The following is a 23,130-nucleotide window of genomic DNA, read 5'->3' as shown; positions in this document are numbered from 1 at the left end:
ACCACACTGCTCTTCCCTAATCTGATGCTTTGTACATGCCTTCACCCTCTCAATCAATACCCTCCCATATAATTTCCCAGGAATACTCAACAAACTTATACCTCTGTAATTTGAACACTCACCTTTATCCCCTTTGCCTTTGTACAATGGCACTATGCATGCATTCCGCCAATCCTCAGGCACTTCACCATGATCCATACATACATCTAATATCCTCACCAAACAGTCAACAACACAGTCACCCCCTTTTTTAATAAATTCCACTGTAGTGCCATACAAACCCGCCGACTTGCCGGCTTTCATCTTCCGCAAAGATTTCACTACTTCTACTATGTTTACCAAAACATTCTCCCTGACCCTCTCACTTCGCACACCACCTCGACCAAAACACCCTATATCTGCCACTCTATCATCTAACACAAACAAAACCCGGAAAATACTCACTCCTTCTCCTTCTCACATCACCACTACTTGTTATTACCTCCCCATTAGCCCCCGTCACCGATGATTCCATTTGTTCATTTGTCTTACGCACTTTATTTACCTCCTTCCAAAACATCTTTTTTTTTATCTATTTATCTATCATACTTTGTCGATGTCTCCCACGTTAGCGAGGTAGCGCAAGGAAACAGACGAAAGAATGGCCCAACCCACCTACATACAAATGTATATACATACATGTCCACACACGCACATATACATACCTATACATTTCAATATATATATATATATATATATATATATATATATATATATATATATATAGATAGATAGATAGAAATAGCTATAGATATATACGTATATACAAAGACATGTACACACGTACATACATACAGATGTACATAATTCATACTTGATGCCCTTTTTCATTCATGTCGCCACCCCGCCACACATGAAATGATAACATCATCCCCCCGCACGCACACGAGGTAGCGGTTGGAAAAGACAACAAAGGCCATATTCGTTCACACTCAGTCTTCGGTCCATTATAAAGTATAATACCTCGAAACCCACAGCTCCCTCTCCACATCGAGGCCCCACAAACTTTCCATGGTTTCCCCCTGACGCATCACATGCCCTGGTTGGATTCATTGACAGCACGTCGACCCCGGTATACCACATCGTTCCAATTCACTCTATTCCTTGCAAGCCTTTCACCCTTCTGCATGTTCAGGCCCCGATCGCTCAAAATCTTTTTCACTCCATCCTTCCACCTCCAATTTGGTCTCCCACTTCTCGTTCCCTCCACCTCTGACACATATATCCTTTTTGTCAATCTTTCCTCTCTCATTCTCTCCATGTGACCAAACCATTTCGAAACACCATCTTCTGCTCTTTTAACCACACTCTTTTTATTACCACACATCTCTCTTGCCCTTTCATTACCTACCCGATCAAACCACCTCATACCACATATTGTCCTCAAACATCTCATTTCCAATACATCCACCCTCCTCCGCACAACCCTATCTATATATAGCCCTCGCCTCGGAAACATATAACATTGTTGGAACCACTATTCCTTCAAACATACCCATTTTTGCTTTCTGAGATAATGTTCTCGCCTTCCACACATTTTTCAACGCTCCCAGAACTTTCGACCTTTCCCCCACATCTTTCTCACCTCTTGCACCTTTCTCTTGACCTCTTGCCTCTTTCTTTTATACATCTCCCAGTCATTTGCACTATTTCCCAGCAAAAATCGTCCAAATGCCTCTCTCTTCTGTTTCACTAATAATCTTACTTCTTCATTTCACCACTCACTACCCTTTCTAATCTCCCCACCTCCCTCGCTTCTCATGCCACAAGCATCTTTTGCGCAAGCCATCACTGCTTCCCAAAAGACATTCCATTCCTCCCCCACTCCCCTTAAGTCCTTTGCTCTCACCTTTTTCAAAGGACCTAATAATTATAATGATAATAATAAATATACAGGCTAGGTATACTACAGTGCAAGAAAATGCACTCTTTTCAAGTCATTTCTGTAATTTGGGCAAATATTATGGCTGTACAACGACACACACATGATTGTTTTAAAGTAAATATCAGTAGCAAGTAATGATATATGTCAAGGATAGTGAAATTGTGAATTTTTCTCGAAACTCACTTGGATCCCCAAATGCTTTTAGGATTAGGAATGGAGATTTTATCCATGTTTAAAATCAAGGAGTGAACTGCATATTGAATAAGGCTGTATATTTCTATTCTTAGGTTTGTTTTGCTTTTTTTTTCAGAGCAATGGGCGATCCTTGCAACAATAGAGACGCAGATGTTGGTGAGTGAAACATGAAAACTGACATTGCCCTTGTACAGGAATCAGTCATATCTTTTTAATATAGAATCGGTTATGATATCATTTTGATTTATGATTATTTGGTCTGTAACATATTTGGACAGGCGCTGATTGCTCTCACTGATGAGTGTGGTCTGTAATATATTTGAAAATAGGATGAAATCATGTAGTTGTGGACTTAGAACATTTATTACAGAAATCATATACCATAATCTGAGATATCCAGGTGAATGATATTAAGATACTGTTAAGTGTTTGACCTTTAGGTAAAAAAGGTCAAAATATCATAAGTTGAAAGGATGATGAATGCCTAGAGAGACAAAAGACTTGCTTTAATGTCCTCATTTAAGAAATGTATCTTTCCAGAGAGGTTCGATAAATTTCTAAACTATTAATGCGACTTCTATTGTCTCAATAGGGCTGGTAAGTGTGAATGTGAAACATATTTCCTAATGATTATAATAGCCCATCGTTATAGTTTTCCCACTGAAATATGAAATCTACAAAACTTTCACTATTATGGCAAATGACAGGAAGTACTGTTATTAGCAATAGATATATTAGTGTGGAAGCAGAGCGACCAGTGTGTGTGCAGAGTAATGGGCACCTCTCACACTCCTTTATCTGTGGCGTTCTTCATGTTTTACACGACAAAATGTAATTAGGCACTTTTTTTTTACCGTGTGTACCTGTGTGAGATGTATGTTTAAAAAGCTTAATACTTTTTATTAATAAAGTAAAAAAAAATTTTGAGGTGATGTGGGCCTGAGCTACATATATGGACAGTGTGGCAGCATGACCTTTCGTCGTCGTCGGAGTGAGTCATCTGTTCAGAATGTTCCTAGTTGCCCCTACGAGTTGGAAGGTCACATGGCAAACTCTCGCAGGCTTCATGACTCCTCCTGCTCTCCACCTTCAGCTTCTGCCTTGTTATGCAGGTGTGACTCTTATGGCCGATCTACTCAGCCATCATCCAAGTAGCAGGTCCATCAATGAATTGCTTGGCAATGACTCTCAAAGTGATAGGCTGATGGCATTGCAGTGGAATTCATTTAAAAAGGGGGTGACTGTGTCGTTGATGGTTGTTAAGGATATTAATTGTATGTATGGACCATGGTGAAGTGCCTGAACATACAGGAGGGTGAAAGGCGTGCAAGGAATAGAGTGAATTGGAACGATGTGGTATACCGGAGTTTATGTGCTGTCAGTGGATAGAACCAGGGCATGTGAAACGTCTGAGGTAAACCATGGAAAGTTTTGTTGGGCCTGGATATGGAAAGGGAGCTGTGGTTTCGGTGCATTACACATGACAGCTAGAGACTGAATGTGAAGGAATGTGACCTTTCTTAACTTTTCAAGCTTCACTATATTAACTTTACTATATTTAGATATGAACTAGGTCTAAACGAGGTTACTTGGTTGAGCAGGACGTGAGAATATCATCAAATGGCCCTCCAGCCCTGGCTCAAAATTGTCGTTCATAGTTTCCTTGCGCTAACTCGCTAGTGCGGGGACAGCGTCAAAATATAATGAATAATATATATATATATATATATATATATATATATATATATATATATATATATATATATATATATTATCCCTAGGAATAGGGGAGAAAGAATACTTCATACGTATCCCCTGCTGGTCGGAGAAGGCAACTAAAAGGGGAAGAAGCGGTAGGCTGGAAATCCTTCCCTCTCGTTTTTAGTTTTCCTAAAGGAGGAACAGAGGAGAGGGCCAAGTGAGTATATCCCTCAAAGGCTCAGTCCTCTGTCCTTAATGCTACCTCGCTAACGCGGCATAAATGGCGAATAATATGAAAAAAAAATTTTTTTTTTCTTTTTTTTTTTTTTTTTGCTTTGTCGCTGTCTCCCGCGTTTGCGAGGTAGCGCAAGGAAACAGACGAAAGAAATGGCCCAACCCACCCCCATACACATGTATATACATACGTCCACACACGCAAATATACATACCTACACAGCTTTCCATGGTTTACCCCAGACGCTTCACATGCCCTGATTCAATCCACTGACAGCACGTCAACCCCAATCCACTGACAGCACGTCAAAAAATTATTTATATTTATTTATTATACTTTGTCGCTGTCTCCCGCGTTAGCAAGGTAGCGCAAGGAAACAGACTGAAGAATGGCCCAACCCATCCACATACACTTGTATATACATACACGTCCACACGCGCACATATACATACCTATACATGTCAACGTATACATATATATACATACGCAGACATATACATATATACACATATACATAATTCATACTTGCTGCCTTTATTCATTCACGTCGCCACCCCGCCACACATGAAATGACAACCCCCTCCCCCCGCATGCGTGCATAGTAACGCTAGGAAAAGATAACAAAGGCCACGTTCGTTTACACTGTCTCTAGCTGTCATGTATAATGCACCGAAACCACGGCTCCCTTTCCACATCCAGGCCCCACAGAACTTTCCATGGTTTACCCCAGACGCTTCACATGCCCTGTTTCAATCCGTTAACATCACGTCGACCCCGGTATACCACTTCGTTCCAATTCACTCTACTCCTTGCACGACTTTCACCCTCCTGCATGTTCAGGCCCCGATCACTCAAAATCTTTTTCACTCCATCCTTCCATCTCCAATTTGGTCTCCCACTTCTCCTCGTTCCCTCCATCTCTAACACATATATCCTCTTTGTCAATCTTTCTTCACTCATTATCTCCATGTGACCAAACCATTTCAAAACACTCTCTTCTGCTCTCTCAACCACACTCTTTTTATTACCAATCTCCTTTACCCTTTCATTGCTTACTCGATCAAACCAACTCACACCACATAGTGTCCTCAAGCATCTCATTTCCAACACATCCACCCTCTCCCGCACAACTCCATCTATAGCTCACGCCTCGCAACCATATAACATTGTTGGAACCACGATTCCTTCAAACATACCCATTTTTGCTTTTCGAGATAATGTTATCGCCTTCCACACATTCTTCAACTCTCCAGGAACCTTTAACCCCTCCCCAACCCTGTAACTCGCTTCCGCTACCATGGTTCCATCTACTGCCAAATCCACTCCCAGATATCTAAAACACTTCTTCCTCCAGGTTTTCTCCATTCAAACTTACCTCCCAGTTGACGTGTTCCTCAACGCTACTGTACCTAATAAACTTGATGTTATTCACATTTCCTCTCAGCTTTTTTCTCTCGCACACTTTACCAAACTTAAGTCACCAGTTTCTGCAGTTTCCCACCCGAATCAACCACCAGCGCTGTATCATCAGCGAACAACTGACTCACTTCCCTAGCCCTCTCATCCACAACAAACTGCATCCTTGCCCCTCTCTCCAAAACTGTTGCATTTACCTCCCTAACAACCCCATCCATAAACAAATTAGACGACCATGGAGACATTACGCACTTCTGCCGCAAACTAACATTCACTGAGAACCAATCACTCTCCTCTCTTCCTACTCGTAGACATGCCTTACATTCTCGATAAACACTTTTCATTACTTCTAGCAACTTGCCGCCTACACCATATAATCGTAATACCTTCCACAGAGCATCTCTATCAACTCTATCACATGCCTTCTCCAGATCCCTAAATGCCACACACAAATTCATTTGTTTTTCTGATTATTTTTCACATACATCCTTCAAAGCAAACACCTGATCCACACATCCTCTACCACTTCTGAAACCACAATGCTCCTCCCCAGTCTGATGCTCTGTACATGCCATCACCCTCTCAATCAACACCCTCGCATAAATTTCCCGGGAATACTCAACAAACTAATACCTCTGTAATTTAGGCACTCACTTTTATCCCCTTTACCTTTGTACACTGGCAATATGCATGCATTCCGCCATTGCTGAGGCACCTCTCCATGAACTATACATACATTAAATATCCTTAAAAACCAGTAAACAACGCAGTCACCCCGTTTTTAATAAATTCCACTGATATACCATCCAAACCTACCGCCATGCCGGCTTTCATCTTCCGCAAAGGTTTCACTACCTCTTCTCTGTTTACCGAATCATTCTCCCACCCCCCCTTTTTTTTTAATACTTTATCGCTGTCTCCCGTGTTAGCGAGGTAGCGCAAGGACACAGACTAAAGAATGACCCAACCTACCTACATACACATGTATATACATACACGTCCACACACGCACATATACATACCTATACATTTCAACATATACATATATATACATACATAGACATATACATATATATACATGTACATAATTCATGCTTGCTGTCTTTATTCATTCCCGTCGCCACCCCGCCACACATGAAATGACAACCCCCTCCCCCCGCATGCGTGCGAGGTAGCGCTAGGAAAAGATAACAAAGGCCACATTCGTTCACACTCAGTCTCTAGCTGTCATGTATAATGCACCAAAACGAGAGCTCCCTTTCCACATATGCACCAAAACGAGAGATCCCTTTCCACATATGCACCAAAACGAGAGATCCCTTTCCACATCCAGGCCCCACTAAAGTTTACATGGTTTACCCCAGACCCTTCACATTCCCTGGTTCAATCCATTGACATCACATCAACCTCGGTATACCACATCGTTCCAATTCACTCTATTCCTTGCACGCCTTTCACCCTCCTGCATGTTCAGGCCCCGATCGCTCGAAATCTTTTTCTCTCCATCCTTCCACCTCCAATTTGGTCTCCCATTTCTCCTAGTTCCCTCCGCCTCAGACACATATATCCTCTTTGTCAATCTTTCCGCACTCATTCTCTCCATGTAACCAAATCATTTCAAAACACCCTCTTCTGCTCTCTCAACCACACTCCTTTTATTACCGTACATCTCTCTTACCCTTTCATTGCTTACTCGATCAAACCACCTCACATCACATATTGTCCTCAAACATCTCATTTCCAACATATCCACCCTCATCCGCACAATTCTATCTATAGCCCACGCCTCGCAACCATAAAACATTGTTGGAACCACTATTCCTTCAAACATACCCATTTTTCCTTTCCGAGATAATGTTCTTGCCATCCACACATTTTTCAACGCTCCCAGAACTTTCGCCCCCTTCCCCACACAGTGACTCGCTTCCGCTTCCATGGTTCCATCCACTGCCAAATCCACTCCCAGATATCTAAAACACTTCACTTCCTCCAGTTTTTCTCAATTCAAATTTGCCTCCCAATTGAATTGTCCTTCAACCCTACTGTACCTAATAACCTTGTTCTTATTCATTTTTACTCTCAGCTTTCTTGTTTCACAAACTTTACCAAACTCAGTCACCAGTTTTTGCAGTTTCTCACCCGAATCAGCCTCCAGCGATGTATCGTTAGCGAACAACAACTGACTCACTTCCCACGCCCTCTCATCCACAACAAACTGCATACTTGCCCCTCTTTCCAAAACTCTTGCATTCACCTCCCTAATAGCCCCATCCATAAACAAATTAAACAACCATGGAGGCAACATGCACCCCTGCCGCAAACCAACATTCACAGAGAACCAATCACTTTTCTCTCTTCCTACTCGAACACATGGTTAAATCCTCGATAAAGACTTTTCACTATTTCTAACAACTTTCCTCCCACACCATATATTCTTAATACCTTCCACAGAGCATCTCTATCAACTCTATCATATGCCTTCTCCAGATCCATAAATGCTACATACAAATCCATTTGCTTTTCTAAGTATTTCTCACATACATTCTTCAAAGCAAACACCTGATCCACACATCCTCTACCACTTCTGAAACCACACTGCTCTTCCCCAATCTGATGATCTGTACATGTCTTCACCCTCTCAACCAGTACACTCCTATATAATTTCCCAGGAATGCTCAACAAACTTATACCTCTGTAGTTTGAGCACTCACCCTTATCCCCTTTGCCTTTGTACAATGGCACTATGCATGCATTTTGCCAATCCTCAGGTACCTCACCATGAGCCACACATACATTGAATATCATTACCAACCAATTAACAGCACAGTCACCCTCTTTTTTAATATATTCCACTGTAGTACCATCCAAACTCGCCGCCTTGCCGGCTTTCATATTCCGAAAAGCTTTCACTATCTCCTCTCAGTTTACCAAATCATTCTCCCTAACCCTCTCTTTTCGTACACCACCTCGACCAAAACACCCTATATCTGTCACTCTAACACATTCAACAAACCTTCAAAATACTCACTCCATCTCCTTCTCACATCACCACTACTTGTTATTACCTCCCCATTAGCCCCCTTCACCGATTTTTCCATTTGTTCTCTTATTTTACGCACTTTATTTACCTCCTTCCAAAACATTTTTTTTATTCTTAAAATTTGATGATACTCTCTCACCCGACTCTCATTTGCCCTCTTTTCACCTCTTGCACCTTTCTCTTGACCTCCTGCCTCTTTCTTACATACATCTTCCAGTCATTTGCACTATTTCCCTGCAAATGTCGTCCAAATGTCTCTCTCTTCTCTTTGACTAATAATCTTACTTCTTCATCTCACCACTCACACCCTTTCTAATCCGCCCAATTCACACGCTTCTCATGCCACAAGCATCTTTTGCGCAAGCCGTCACTGCTTCCCTAAATACATCCCATTCCTCCCCCACTCCCCTTACGTTCTTTGATCTCAACTTTTTCCATTCTGCACTCAGTCTCTCTTGGTACTTCCTCACACAAGTCTCCTTCCCAAGCTCACTTACTCTCACCACTCTTTTCACCACAACATTCTCTCTTCTTTTCTGGAAACCTCTACAAATCTTTACCTTCGACTTCACAAGATAATGATCAGACACCCCTCCAGTTGCACCTCCCAACACATTAACATCCAAAGGTCTCTGTTTCACGCGCCTGTCAATTAGCACAATCCAATAACGCTCTCTGGCCATCTCTCCTACTTACATAGGTATACTTATGTATATCTCTCTTTTTGAACCAGGTATTCCCAATCAACACTCCTTTTTCAACACACAAATCTACAACTCTTCACCATTTCCATTTACAACATTGAACATCCCATTTACACCAATCATTCCCTCAACTGCCACATTACTCACCTTTGCATTCAAATCACCCATCATTATGACCCGGTCTCGTGCATCAAAACTAACTCAGCTGCTCCCAAAACACTTGCCTCTCATGGTCTTTCTTATCATGCTCAGGTGCATAGGCACCAATAATCATCCATCTCTCTCCAACAACTTTCGGTTTTACCCATATCAATCTAGAGTTTACTTTCTTTCACTATCACATACTCCCGCCTCTCCTGTTTCAGTAGTGCTACTCCTTCCCTTGATCTTCTCCTCTCACTAAGCCCTGACTTTACTCCCAAAACATTCCCAAACCACTCTTCCCCTTTACCCTTGAGATTCGTTTCACTCAGAGCCAAAACATCCAGGTACCTTTCCTCAAACATACTACCTATCTCTCCTTTTTTCTCATCTTGGTTACATCCACACACATTTTGACATCCCAATCTGAGACTTCGAGGAGGATTAGCCCTCCCTGCGAGACTCCTTCTGTTTCCCTTTATATATATATTATTTATTTGCTTTGTCGCTGTCTCCAGCGTTTGCGAGGTAGCGCAAGGAAACAGACGAAAGAAATGGCCCAACCCACCCCCATACACAATGTATATACATACACGTCCACACACGCAAATATACATACCTATACATCTCAATGTACACACACACATATATATATATATATATATATATATATATATATATATATATATATATATATATATATATATATATATATACACACAGACACATACATATATACCCATGCGAACAATTCACACTGTCTACCTTTATTCATTCCCATCGCCACCTCGCCACACATGGAATACCATCCCCCTCCCCCCTCATGTGTGCGAGGTAGCACTAGGAAAAGACAACAAAGGCCCCATTCGTTCACACTCAGTCTCTAGCTGTCATGCAATAATGCCCAAAGCCACAGCTCCCTTTCCACATCCAGGCCCCACACAACTTTCCATGGTTTACCCCAGATATATATATATATATATATATATATATATATATATATATATATATATATATATATATATATATATATATATATATATACATATATAAAGCAAATGGATTTGTATGTAGCGTTTATGGATCTGGAGAAGGCATATGATAGAGTTGATAGAGATGCTCTGTGGAAGGTATTAAGAATATATGGTGTGGGAGGCAGGTTGTTAGACGCAGTGCAGTTTTTATCGAGGATGTAACGCATGTGTACGTGTAGGAAGAGAGGAAAGTGATTGGTTCTCAGTGAATGTAGGTTTGCGGCAGGGGTGTGTTATGTCTCCATGGTTGTTTAATTTGTTTATGGATGGGGTTGTTAGGGAGGTGAATGCAAGAACTTTGGAAAGAGGGGCAAGTATGCAGTCTGTTGTGGATAAGAGAGATTCTGAAGTGAGTCAGTTGTTGTTCACTGATGATACAGCGCTGGAGGCTTATTCGTGTGAGAAACTGCACAAGCTGATGACTGAATTTGGTTAGGTGTGTGAAAAAAGAAAGTTAAGAGTAAATGTGTATAAGAGCAAGGTACAATTAGGATTGTTATTAGGTACAGTAGGGTTGAGGGTCAAGTCAATTGGGAAGTAACTTTGAATGGAGAAAAACTGGAGGTAGTAAAGTGTTTTAGATATCTGGGAGTGGACCTGGCAGAGGATGGAACCGTGGAAGGGGAAGTGAATCATAGGGTGGGGGAGAGGGCGAAAATTCTGGGAGACTTGAAGAATGTTTGGAAGTCGAGAACATTACCTCGGAAAGTAAAAATGGGTATGTTTGAAGGAATAGAGGTTCCAACAATGTTGTATGGTTGCGAGGCGTGGGCTATGGATAGTTTTGTGCGCAGCAGGATGGATGTGCTGGAAATTAGATCTTTGAGGACAATAAGTGGTGTGAGGTGGTTTGATCGAGTAAGTAATGTAAGGGTAAGAGAGATGTGTGGAAATAAAAAGAGTATGGTTGAGAGAGCAGAAGAGTGTGTTTTGAAATGGTTTAGTCACATGGAGAGAATGAGTGAGGAAAGAATTACCAAGAGGATATATGTGTCAGAGGTGGAGGGAAAGAGGAGAAGTGGGAGACCAAATTGGAGGTGGAAAGATGGAGTGAAAAAGATTTTGAGTGATCCGGGCCTGAACATGCAGGAGTGTTAAAGGCGTGCAAGGAATAGAGTGAATTGGAACGATGTGGTATACCGGGGTGGACGTGCTGTCAATGGGTTGAACCAGGGCATGTGAAGTGTCTAGGTTAAACCATGGAAACTTCTGTGGGGCCTGGATGTGGAAAGGGAGCTGTGGTTTCGGTGCATTATTACATGACAGCTAGAGACTTAGTGTCAACGAGTGGGGCCTTTGTTGTCTTTTCCTAGAGCTACCTCGCACACATGAGGGGGGAGGGGGTTGCTATTCCATGTGTGGCGAGGTGGCGATGGGAACAAATAAAGGCAGACAGTATGAATTATGTACATGTGTATATATGTATATGTCTGTGCGTGTATATATATGTGTACATTGAGATGTATAGGTGTGTATATTTGCGTGTGTGGACGTGTATGTATATACATGTGTATGTGGGCGGGTTGGGCCATTCTTTCGTCTGTTTCCTTGCGCTACCTCGCTAACGCGGGAGACAGCGACAAAGCAAAATGAATAAATGATAAATAAATAAATAAATAAATATATATATATATATATATATATGTGTATATATATATATATATGTGTGTGTGTGTGTGTGTGTGTGTGTGTGTGTGTGTGTGTGTGTGTGTGTGTGTGTGTGTGTGTATCTATACATATATATATATATCTTTATTCTTTCTTTCTTTTAAACTATTCGCCATTTCCCGCGTTAGCGAGGTAGCGCTAAGAACAGAGGACTGGGCCTTTTTTGGAATATCCTCAACTGGCCCCCTCTGTTCCTTCTTTTGGAAAATTTATTCATTTATTCATTTATTCATTTTGCTTTGTATATATATATATATATATATATATATATATATATATATATATATATATTTTTTTTTTTTTTTTTTTATACTTTGTCGCTGTCTCCCGCGTCTGCGAGGTAGCGCAAGGAAACAGACGAAAGAAATGGCCCAACCCCCCCCCATACACATGTCCACACACGTGTATACATACCTACACAGCTTTCCATGGTCCACCCCAGACGCCTCACATGCCTTGATTCACTCCACTGACAGCACGTCAACCCCTGTATACCACATCGCTCCAATTCACTCTATTCCTTGCCCTCCTTACACCCTCCTGCATGTTCAGGCCCCGATCACACAAAATCTTTTTCACTCCATCTTTCCACCTCCAATTTGGTCTCCCTCTTCTCCTCGTTCCCTCCACCTCCGACACATATATCCTCTTGGTCAATCTTTCCTCACTCATTCTCTCCATGTGCCCAAACCATTTCAAAACACCCTCTTCTGCTCTCTCAACCACGCTCTTTTTATTTCCACACATCTCTCTTACCCTTACGTTACTTACTCGATCAAACCACCTCACACCACACATTGTCCTCAAACATCTCATTTCCAGCACATCCATCCTCCTGCGCACAACTCTATCCATAGCCCACGCCTCGCAACCATACAACATTGTTGGAACCACTATTCCTTCAAACATACCCATTTTTGCTTTCCGAGATAATGTTCTCGACTTCCACACATTTTTCAAGGCTCCCAAAATTTTCGCCCCCTCCCCCACCCTATGATCCACTTCCGCTTCCATGGTTCCATCCGCTGACAGATCCACTCCCAGATATCTAAAACACTTCACTTCCTCCAGTTTTTCTCCATTCAAACTTACCTCCCAATTGACTTGACCCTCAACCCTACTGTACCTAATAACCTTGCTCTTATTCACATTTACTCTTAACTTTCTTCTTCCACACACTTTACCAAACTCAGTCACCAGCTTCTGCAGTTTCTCACATGAATCAGCCACCAGCGCTGTATCATCAGCGAACAACAACTGACTCACTTCCCAGGCTCTCTCATCCCCAACAGACTTCATATATATATATATATATATATATATATATATATATATATATATATATATATATATATATATATATATATATATATATATATATATTATCCCTGGGGATAGGGGAGAAAGAATACTTCCCACGCATTCCTCACGTGTCATAGAAGGCGACTAAAGGGGACGGGAGCGGGGGGCCAGAAACCCTTCCCTCCTTGTATTTTGACTTTCTCAAATGGGAAACAGAAGGAGTCACGCGAGGAGTGCTCATCCTCCTCGAAGGCTCAGATTGAGGTGTCTAAATGTGTGTAGATTTAACCAAGATGAGAAAAAAGGAGAGATAGGTAGTATGTTTGAGGAAAGAAACCTGGATGTTTTGGCTCTGAGTGAAACGAAGGTCAACTGTAAAGGGGAAGAGTGGTTTCGGAATGTCTTGGGAGTAAAGTCAGGAGTGAGTGAGAGGACAAGAGCAAGGGAAGGAGTAGCACTACTCCTGAAACACGAGTTGTGGGAGTATGTGATAGAGTGTAAGAAAGTAAATTCTAGATTGATATGGGTAAAACTGAAAGTTGATGGAGAGAAATGGGTGATTATTGGTGCATATGCACCTGGGCATGAGAAGAAAGATCATGAGAGGCAAGTGTTTTGGGAGCAGCTGAATAAGTGTGTTAGTGGTTTTGATGCACAAGACCGGGTTATAGTGATGGGTGATTTGAATGCAAAGGTGAGTAATGTGGTAGTTGAGGGAATAATTGGTATACCAGGGGTGTACAGTGTTGTAAATGGAAATGGTGAAGAGCTTGTAGATTTATGTGCAGAAAAAGGACTGGTGATTGGGAATACCTGGTTTAAAAAGCGAGATATACATAAGTATACGTATGTAAGTAGGAGAGATGGCCAGAGAGCGTTATTGGATTACGTGTTAATTGATAGGCGCGAAAGAGAGACTTTTGGATGTTAATGTGCTGAAAGGTGCAACTGGAGGGATGTCTGATCATTATCTTGTGGAGGCTAAGGTGAAGATTTGTATGGGTTCTCAGAAAAGAAGAGAGAATGTTCGGGTGAAGAAGGTGCTGACAGTAAGTGAGCTTGGGAAGGAGACTTGTGTCAGGAAGTACTAGGAGAGACTGAGTACAGAATGGAAAAAGGTGAGAACAAAGGAGGTAAAGGGAGTGGGGGAGGAATGGGATGTATTTAGGGAAGCAGTGACGGCTTGCGCAAAAGATGCTTGTCTCATGAGAAGCGTGGGAGGTGGGTTGATTAGAAAGGGTAGTGAGAGGTGGGATGAAGAAGTAAGATTATTAGTGAAAGAGAAGAGAGAGGCATTTGGACGATTTTTGCAGGGAAAAATGCAAATGAGTGGGAGATGTATAAAAGAAAGAGGCAGGAGGTCAAGAAAAAGGTGCAAGAGTTGAAAAAGAGGGCAAATGAGTGTTGGAGTGAGAGAGAATCATTAAATTTTAGGGAGAATAAAAAGATGTGTTGGAAGGAAGTAAATAAGGTGCGTAAGACAAAGGAGCAAGTGGGAACCTCAGTAAAGTGGGCTAATGGGGAGGGGATAACTAGTAGTAGTGATGTGAGATGGAGATGGAGTGAGTATTTTGAAGGTTTGTTGAATGTGTTTGATGATAGAGTGGCAGATATAGGGTGTTTTGGTCGAGGTGGTTTGCAAAGTGAAAGGGTTAGGGAAAATGATTTGGTAAACAAAGAAGAGGTAGTAACAGCGTTGCGGAAGATGAAAGCCGGCAAGGCAGCAGGTTTGGATGGTATTGCAGTGGAATTTATTAAAAAAGAGGGTGACTGTATTGTTGACTGGTTGGTAAGGTCATTTAATGTATGTATGATTCATGGTGAGGTGCCTGAGGATTGGCGGAATGCTTGCATAGTGCCATTGTACAAAAGCAAAGGGGATAAGAGTGAGTGCTCCAATTACAGCGGTATAAGTTTGTTGAGTATTCCTGGTAAATTATATGGGAGGGTATTGATTGAGAGGGTGAAGGCATGTACAGAGCATCAGATTGGGGAAGAGCAGTGTGGTTTCAGAAGTGGTAGAGGATGTGTGGATCAGGTGTTTGCTTTAAAGAATGTATGTGAGAAATACTTAGAAAAGCAAATGGATTTGTATGTATCATTTATGGATCTGGAGAAGGCATATGATAGAGTTGATAAGGATGCTCTGTAGAAGGTATTAAGAATATATGGTGTGTGAGGCAAGTTGTTAGAAGCACTGTAAAGTTTTTATCGTGGATGTAAGGCATGTGTACGTGTAGGAAGAGAGGAAAAGTGATTGGCTCTCAGAGAATGTAGGTTTGCGGCAGGGGTGTGTGATGTCTCCATGGTTGTTTAATTTGTTTATGGATGGGGTTGTTAGGGAGGTGAATGCAAGAGTTTTGGAAAGAGGGGCAAGTATGCAGTCTGTTGTGGATGAGAGTTCTTGGGAAGTGAGTCAGCTGTTGTTCGCTGATGATACAGCGCTGGTGGCTGATTCATGAGAGAAACTGCAGAAGCTGGTGACTGAGTTTGGTAAAGTGTGTGAAAGAAGAAAGTTAAGAGTAAATGTAAATAAGAGCATGGTTATGAGGTACAGTAGGCTTGAGGGTCAAGTCAACTGGGGGGGTAAGTTTGAATGGAGAAAAACTGGAGGAAGTAAAGTGTTTTAGATATCTGGGAGTGGATCTGGCAGCGGATGGAACCATGGAAGCGGATTTGAGTCATAGGGTGGGGGAGGGGGCGAAAATTCTAGGAGCCTTGAAGAATGTTTGGAAGTCGAGAACATTATCTCGGAAGGAAAAAATGGGTATGTTTGAAGGAATAGTGGTTCCAACAATGTTGTATGGCTGCGTGGCGTAGGCGATAGATAGAGTTGTGCGTACGATGGTGGATGTTCTGGAAATGATATGTTTGAGGAAAATATGTGGTGTGAGGTTGTTTGATCAAGTAAGTAATGTAAGGGTAAGAGAGATATGTGGAAATAAAAAGAGTGTGGTTGAGAGAGCAGAAGAGTGTGTTTTGAAATGGTTTGGTCACATGGAGAGAATGAGTGAGGAAAGATTGACCAAGAGGATATATGTGTCAGAGGTGGAGGGAACGAGGAGAAGCGGGAGTCCAAATTGGAGGTGGAAAGATGGAGTGAAGAAGATTTTGAGTGATCGGGGCCTGAACATGCAGGAGTGTGAAAGGCGTGCACATTTACTCTTAACTTTCTTCTTCCACACACTTTACCAAACTCAGTCACCAGCTTCTGCAGTTTCTCACATGAATCAGCCACCAGCGCTGTATCATCAGCGAACAACAACTGACTCACTTCCCAAGCTCTCTCATCCCCAACAGACTTCATACTTGCCCCTCTTTCCAAAACGCTTGCATTTACCTCCCTAACAACCCCATCCATAAACAAATTAAACAACCATGGAGACATCACACACCCCTGCCGCAAACCTACATTCACTGAGAACCAATCACTTTCCTCTCTTCCTACACGTACACATGCCTTACATCCTCGATAAAAACTTTTCACTGCTTCTAACAACTTTCCTCCCACACCATATATTCTTAATACCTTCCACAGAGCATCTCTATCAACTCTATCGTATGCCTTCTCCAGATCCATAAATGCTACATACAAATCCATTTGCTTTTCTAAGTATTTCTCACATACATTCTTCAAAGCAAACACCTGATCCACACATCCTCTACCACTTCTGAAACCACACTGCTCTTCCCCAATCTGATGCTCTGTACATGCCTTCACCCTCTCAATCAATACCCTCCCATATAATTTACCAGGAATACTCAACAAACTTATACCTCTGTAATTTGAGCACTCACTCTTATCCCCTTTGCCTTTGTACAATGGCACTATGCACGCATTCCGCCAATCCTCAGGCACCTCACCATGAGTCATACACACATTAAATAACCTTACCAACCAGTCAACAATACAGTCACCCCCTTTTTTAATAAATTCCACTGCAATACCATCCAAACCTGCTGCCTTGCCGGCTTTCATCTTCCGCAAAGCTTTCACTACCTCTTCTCTGTTTACCAAATCATTTTCCCTAACCCTCTCACTTTGCACACCACCTCGACCAAAACACCCTATATCTGCCACTCTATCATCAAACACATTCAACAAACCTTCAAAATACTCACTCCATCTCCTTCTCACATCACCACTACTTGTTATCACCTCCCCATTTGCGCCCTTCACTGAAGTTCCCATTTGCTCCCTTGTCTTACGCACTTTATTTACCTCCTTCCAGAACATCTTTTTATTCTCCCTAAAATTTAATGATACTCTCTCACCCCAACTCTCATTTGCCCTTTTTTTCACCTCTTGCACCTTTCTCTTGACCTCCTGTCTCTTTCTTTTATACATCTCCCAGCGCTTGTGGCTGATTCATGTGAGAAACTGCAGAAGCTGGTGACTGATTTTGGTAAAGTGTATGAAAGAAGAAAGTTGAGAGTAAATGTGGATAAGCGTAAGGTTATTAGGTACAGTAGGGTTGAGGGTCAAGTCAATTGGGACGTAAGTTTGAATGGAGAAAAACTGGAGGAAGTGAAGTGTTTTAGATATCTGGGAGTGGATTTGGCAGCGGATGGAACCATGGAAGCGGACGTGAATCATAGGGTGGGGGAGGGGGCGAAAATTTTAGGAGCCTTGAAGAATGTGTGGAAGTCGAGAACATTCTCTCGGAAAGCAAAAATGGGTGTGTTTGAAGGAATAGTGGTTCCAACAATGTTGTATGGTTGCGAGGCGTGGGCTATGGATAGAGTTGTGCGCAGGAGGGTGGATGTGCTGGAAATGAGATGCTTGAGGACAATATGTGGTGTGAGTTGGTTTGATCGAGTAAGTAATAATAGGGTAAGAGAGATGTGTGGTAATAAAAAGGGTGTGGTCCAGCATATCCACCCTCCTGCGCACAACTCTATCCATAGCCCACGCTTCGCAACCATACAACATTGTTGGAACCACTATTCCTTCAAACATACCCATTTTTGCTTTCCGAGATAATGTTCTCGACTTCCACACATTCTTCAAGGCTCCCAGGATTTTCGCCCCCTCCCCCACCCTATGATCCACTTCCGCTTCCATGGTTCCATCCGCTGCCAGATCCACTCCCAGATATCTAAAACACTTTACTTCCTCCAGTTTTTCTCCATTCAAACTCACCTCCCAATTGACTTGACCCTCAACCCTACTGTACCTAATAACCTTGCCTTCATTCACATTTACTCTTGACTTTCTTCTTTCACACACTTTACCAAACTCAGTCACCAGCTTCTGCAGTTTCTCACATGAATCAGCCACCAGCGCTGTATCATCAGGGAACAACAACTGACTCACTTCCCAAGCTCTCTCATCCCCAACAGACTTCATACTTGCCCCTCTTTCCAAAACTCTTGCATTCACCTCCCTAACAACCCCATCCATAAACAAATTAAACAACCATGGAGACGTCACACACCCCTGCCGCAAACTTACATTCACTGAGAACCAATCACTTTCCTCTCTTCCTACACGTACACATGCCTTACATCCTCGATAAAAACTTTTCTTTGCTTATAACAACTTGCCTCCCACACCATATATTCTTAATACCTTCCACAGAGCATCTCTATCAACTCTATCATATATATATATATATATATATATATATATATATATATATATATATATATATATATATATATATATATATATATATATATATATATATATATATATATATATTAAACATGTATGGACATACACAGGAAGAATTCAATCTCTAAGGAGACACACGTAAAACCACATATGCATCGGAAGATATACGTGAAAATATCAAGAAAATAATCATTTATCCCTTTCTCTCTCTTGAACCTATTCGCTCCGGAAAAAGAGGAGCTTTAACGGGCCTTCTATCCTTCCTTTCTACACTTAAGACACTCACCCACCCATCCATCACCTCCACAAACACACACTCCCATTACGTGCAAACTTTATGTATATAAGCTGATGACTGAGTTTGGTAAAGTGTGTGAAAGAAGAAAGATGAGAGCAAATGTGAATCAGAGCAAGGTTATTAGGTACAGTAAGCTTGTGGGACAAGTCAATTGGGAGGTAAGTTTGAATGGAGAAAAACTGGAGGAAGTGAAGTGTTTTAGATATCTGGCAGTGGATTTGGCAGCGTTGAAGGAATAGTTGTTCCAACAATATTATATGGTTGCGAGGCGTGGGGCTATAGATAGAGTTGTGCGGAGGAGGGTGGATCTGTTGGAAATGAGATGTTTTAAGACAATATGTGGTGTGAGGTGGTTTGATCGAGTAAGTAATGAAAGGGTAAGAGAGATGTGTGGTAACAAAAAGAGTGTGGATGAGAGAGCAGAAGGTGCTCTGAAATGGTTTGGTCACATGGAGAGAATGAGTGAGGAAAGATTGACAAAGAGGATATATGTGTCAGAGGTGGGGAGAGCAAAGAGAAGTGGGAGACTGAATTGAAGGTGGAAGGATTGAGTGAAAAAGATTTTCAGCGATCGGGGCCTGAACATGCAGGATGGTGAAAGGCGTGCAAGGAATAGAGTGAATTGGAATGATGTGATATACCGGGATCGATGTGGTGTCAATGGATTGAACCAGGGCATGTGAAGCGTCTGGTGTAAACCATGGAAAGTTTTGTGGGGCCTGGTTGTGGAAAAGGAGACTGAGTGTGAGCGAATGTGGCCTTTGTTTTCTTTTCCTAGCTCTACCTTGTGCATGTGCAGGGGAAGGGGGTTGTCATTTCATGTGTGGCGGGGTGGCGACGCGAATGAATAAAGGCATCAAGTATGAATTATACATGTGTATATATGTATATGTGTATATATATATATATATATATATATATATATATATATATATATATATATATATATATATATATATAATTATATGTATGCGTTAAAATGTATAGGTATGTATATGTGCGTGTGTGGATGTGTATGTGTATACATGTGTATGTGGGTAGGTGGGGCCATTATTTCTTGTTTCCTTGCGCTACCTCGCTAACGCGGAAGACAGCGACAAAGTATAATAAAAATTAAATAGAATATATATATATATATATATATATATATATATATATATATATATATATATATATATATATATATATATATACGTATGTATGGGTGTTTATGTATATATATGTGGATTGGCCATTTTGCTTCTGTTTCATGCTGGTACCCTCGCTGACGTGGGAAAGGGCAATGAAGGATATGAACAAAATGATAACGAGTTGATCTTACTGAATGCCTAAAATGCGAATATGGAAGTCTTAAAAGTATCCAGGCACATATTATTTTTGTAATCAATGTATTGTCTTAATATTTTCATGTTTCACTGGATCATGATCATGGATCATTTGGTATTTTCATTTTTATTCCATGTTGTCCAATGATGATACGGAATTTAAGCAAAACGTTTTGTAGTCTCCAAGGAAAAAAAGTACATCACAAAACATAATTCTATGTCTGTTATTTTATACGTTTACGTTTACTGATGTGAACCTTCTTTTTCTGCAGTGCTTTAGAAATGGGAAGATCGCCTCCATCCAAGTCGGGGTCTGAAATCTTATCACCGTCCTCAAGTACTTCAAACATGACTGGCAGAGGTTCTCTTAGTAGACATGACTATGTAAACGTACCTAGATTCTGTGATCGACCTGAGTGTCCAAGTAGACATGACTATGTAAACGTGTCTAGATTCTGTGATCGACCAGAGCGCTCAAGTAAACATGACTATGTAAACGTGCCTAGATTCTGTGGTCGACCAGAGTGTCCAAGTAGACATGACTATGTAAACGTGTCTAGATTCTGTGATCGACCAGAGTGTTCAAGTAGACATGACTATGTAAATGTGCCTAGATTCTGTGATCGACCAGAGTGTTCAAGTAGACATGACTATGTAAATATTCCTAGTAGAGGTAGTCTTAGTAGACATGTTTATGTAAATATGCCTGGTAGATGTACTCCTAGTAGACATGACTACGTAAATGTGCCTGGATTCTGTGATCGACCAGTGTGTTCATATGGTTCAGGGAATATGGATGTGAGTCGGGGGAATGCCACTGGTGCTAGGGCTAAAGAGATTTCATCTCTCAAGATGCACCTTCTCAGTCGAATGATTCTCCCTCGTATCCCTTTGAGGAAGAAAAGAACAAGAAGAAAGATAACAAAGGTAAAAGGTTTATATCTTCCCTATCCAAGTTTGTGTCAGAAAAATTAAGGCACCTCCTTAATACATTCTCTCTCTCTCTCTCTCTCTCTCTCTCTCTCTCTCTCTCTCTCTCTCTCTCTCTCTCTCTCTCTCTCTCTCTCTCTCTCTCTCTCTCTCTCTCTCTCTCTCTCTCTCTCTCTCTCTCTCTCTCTCTCTCTGTTTCCATGAATTTTTTTCTTTCAATGAAGATGATTGTGTACATGAATTTTCTTTTCTAACATTATTTTTTCTTAACTTTAGCCATTGTGGTTTGGCTTTATTATCATGGCATTTGAAATTTTAGGTTGCATTAGCACATACTAGACTTTATTTTACAAAATGTTCCATATTTTCTTTACCATTTACATGGTAGTGATCTAATTGGTCATTTGTCCCGGCCAGTTAACATATGAGCTCAAGTTACGGGCACTTACAACACCTGTGGCTCAGCATCAAAATGTGTATTTTTCTAAACTTTTCTTGTTTTGTACAGAAATAAAGGTTATGTATGGAAATGATTTTGATACACATAAAAATTATTGAAATGGTCCGTCAAACTCAAAGATATACAAGTATTATATCATTTTTCTGTAAGAGTTGGAGTGAAAAGAATGATGGCTTCACAGCATTCTATGACCTTAGTTTTACGGAAAGCAATTACGGCAGCTTTTACTTATTCTGAGAATTTTTAGAATATATAAGAAAAAAATTTGCCCCTCAATTCTTTTGAGGTCAATGGGTTGCAAAATGCAGGGATCAAAAGGGAGAGGAAGAAGAAAGTGGAAGGGTGTAGTAGAGAAGACTTTAAACAGGTGGGCAAGAAGGCGATACTGGACGATGAACTGCAGCAATGTGATATTCTACCAAAGAGGAAATGATGTGCAGTTAAAAGGTTAAATCAAGATATATAAAATGATTAAGGTGAGTCATGTAGTCTGTGACACTTGAATATGGACAGCAGGCAAAATAAAGCTCCAATCACTTGTTCCTTAAACTAATTCACAAAGATAGGAAAAGCAAACAGGTAAAGATATGGTAATGACGTTAAGAATATTGAGGAAAGTCCAAATGCAACTCTACATAAAGTTGACCATTGGGTGCAAGCCACACTGATGACTACAGTTGTAATATGTATGATTCAGATGGCTAAACAACTGTACACAAGCAGCTGAGATGGATTTTCTGTGATATAAAAAGAAGTTGTCAGTAAGGATGATAAAATGAGGGAGAAATCAGATACGGTGAAGGAGATGCAAAAAAAACAAACAACAAGACTTTCCGGAAATCTGCCAACCTTGTGGGAAGAGGAAGTGTGGTTACTGGAATGCTTATCCATTCTTTTAACACATTCAATTGGCGTATGACAAAAATATAGTCTATAATCCATCCCTAATGAGCTTTTGACCGAGGTAACAACTCTTTGATAGTTTTATTTGATCACTGCTAATGTTAATCCTAATAAGATGGATCTTGGGCAGTCGTACTAATCCATTTTCTCTTATCTTTTTCAAATTCTTGCTGACACTAATAGTTCATACAAGCATATGCAAATCTTACAAACTGCGTTACATGTATGAATCTAGTA

At 41.1% G+C, this 23,130-nt stretch overlaps 1 long non-coding RNA gene across 1 annotated transcript; it reads left to right on the top strand.

Moving 5' to 3' along the window:
• Positions 1-2,234: 2,234 nt before the first annotated feature.
• On the top strand, positions 2,235-22,060 carry LOC139753997 (uncharacterized). Its single transcript, XR_011713801.1, has 3 exons — positions 2,235-2,275; positions 3,048-3,231; positions 20,873-22,060. It is a non-coding gene; the product is annotated as an uncharacterized lncRNA (long non-coding RNA).
• The last annotated feature ends 1,070 nt before the right edge of the window (positions 22,061-23,130 follow it).

This window comes from Panulirus ornatus, chromosome 16 (assembly GCF_036320965.1).
Source record: "Panulirus ornatus isolate Po-2019 chromosome 16, ASM3632096v1, whole genome shotgun sequence".
Taxonomy (NCBI): Eukaryota; Metazoa; Arthropoda; class Malacostraca; order Decapoda; family Palinuridae; genus Panulirus; species Panulirus ornatus.
This window is presented reverse-complemented; position numbering and strand designations above follow the sequence as displayed.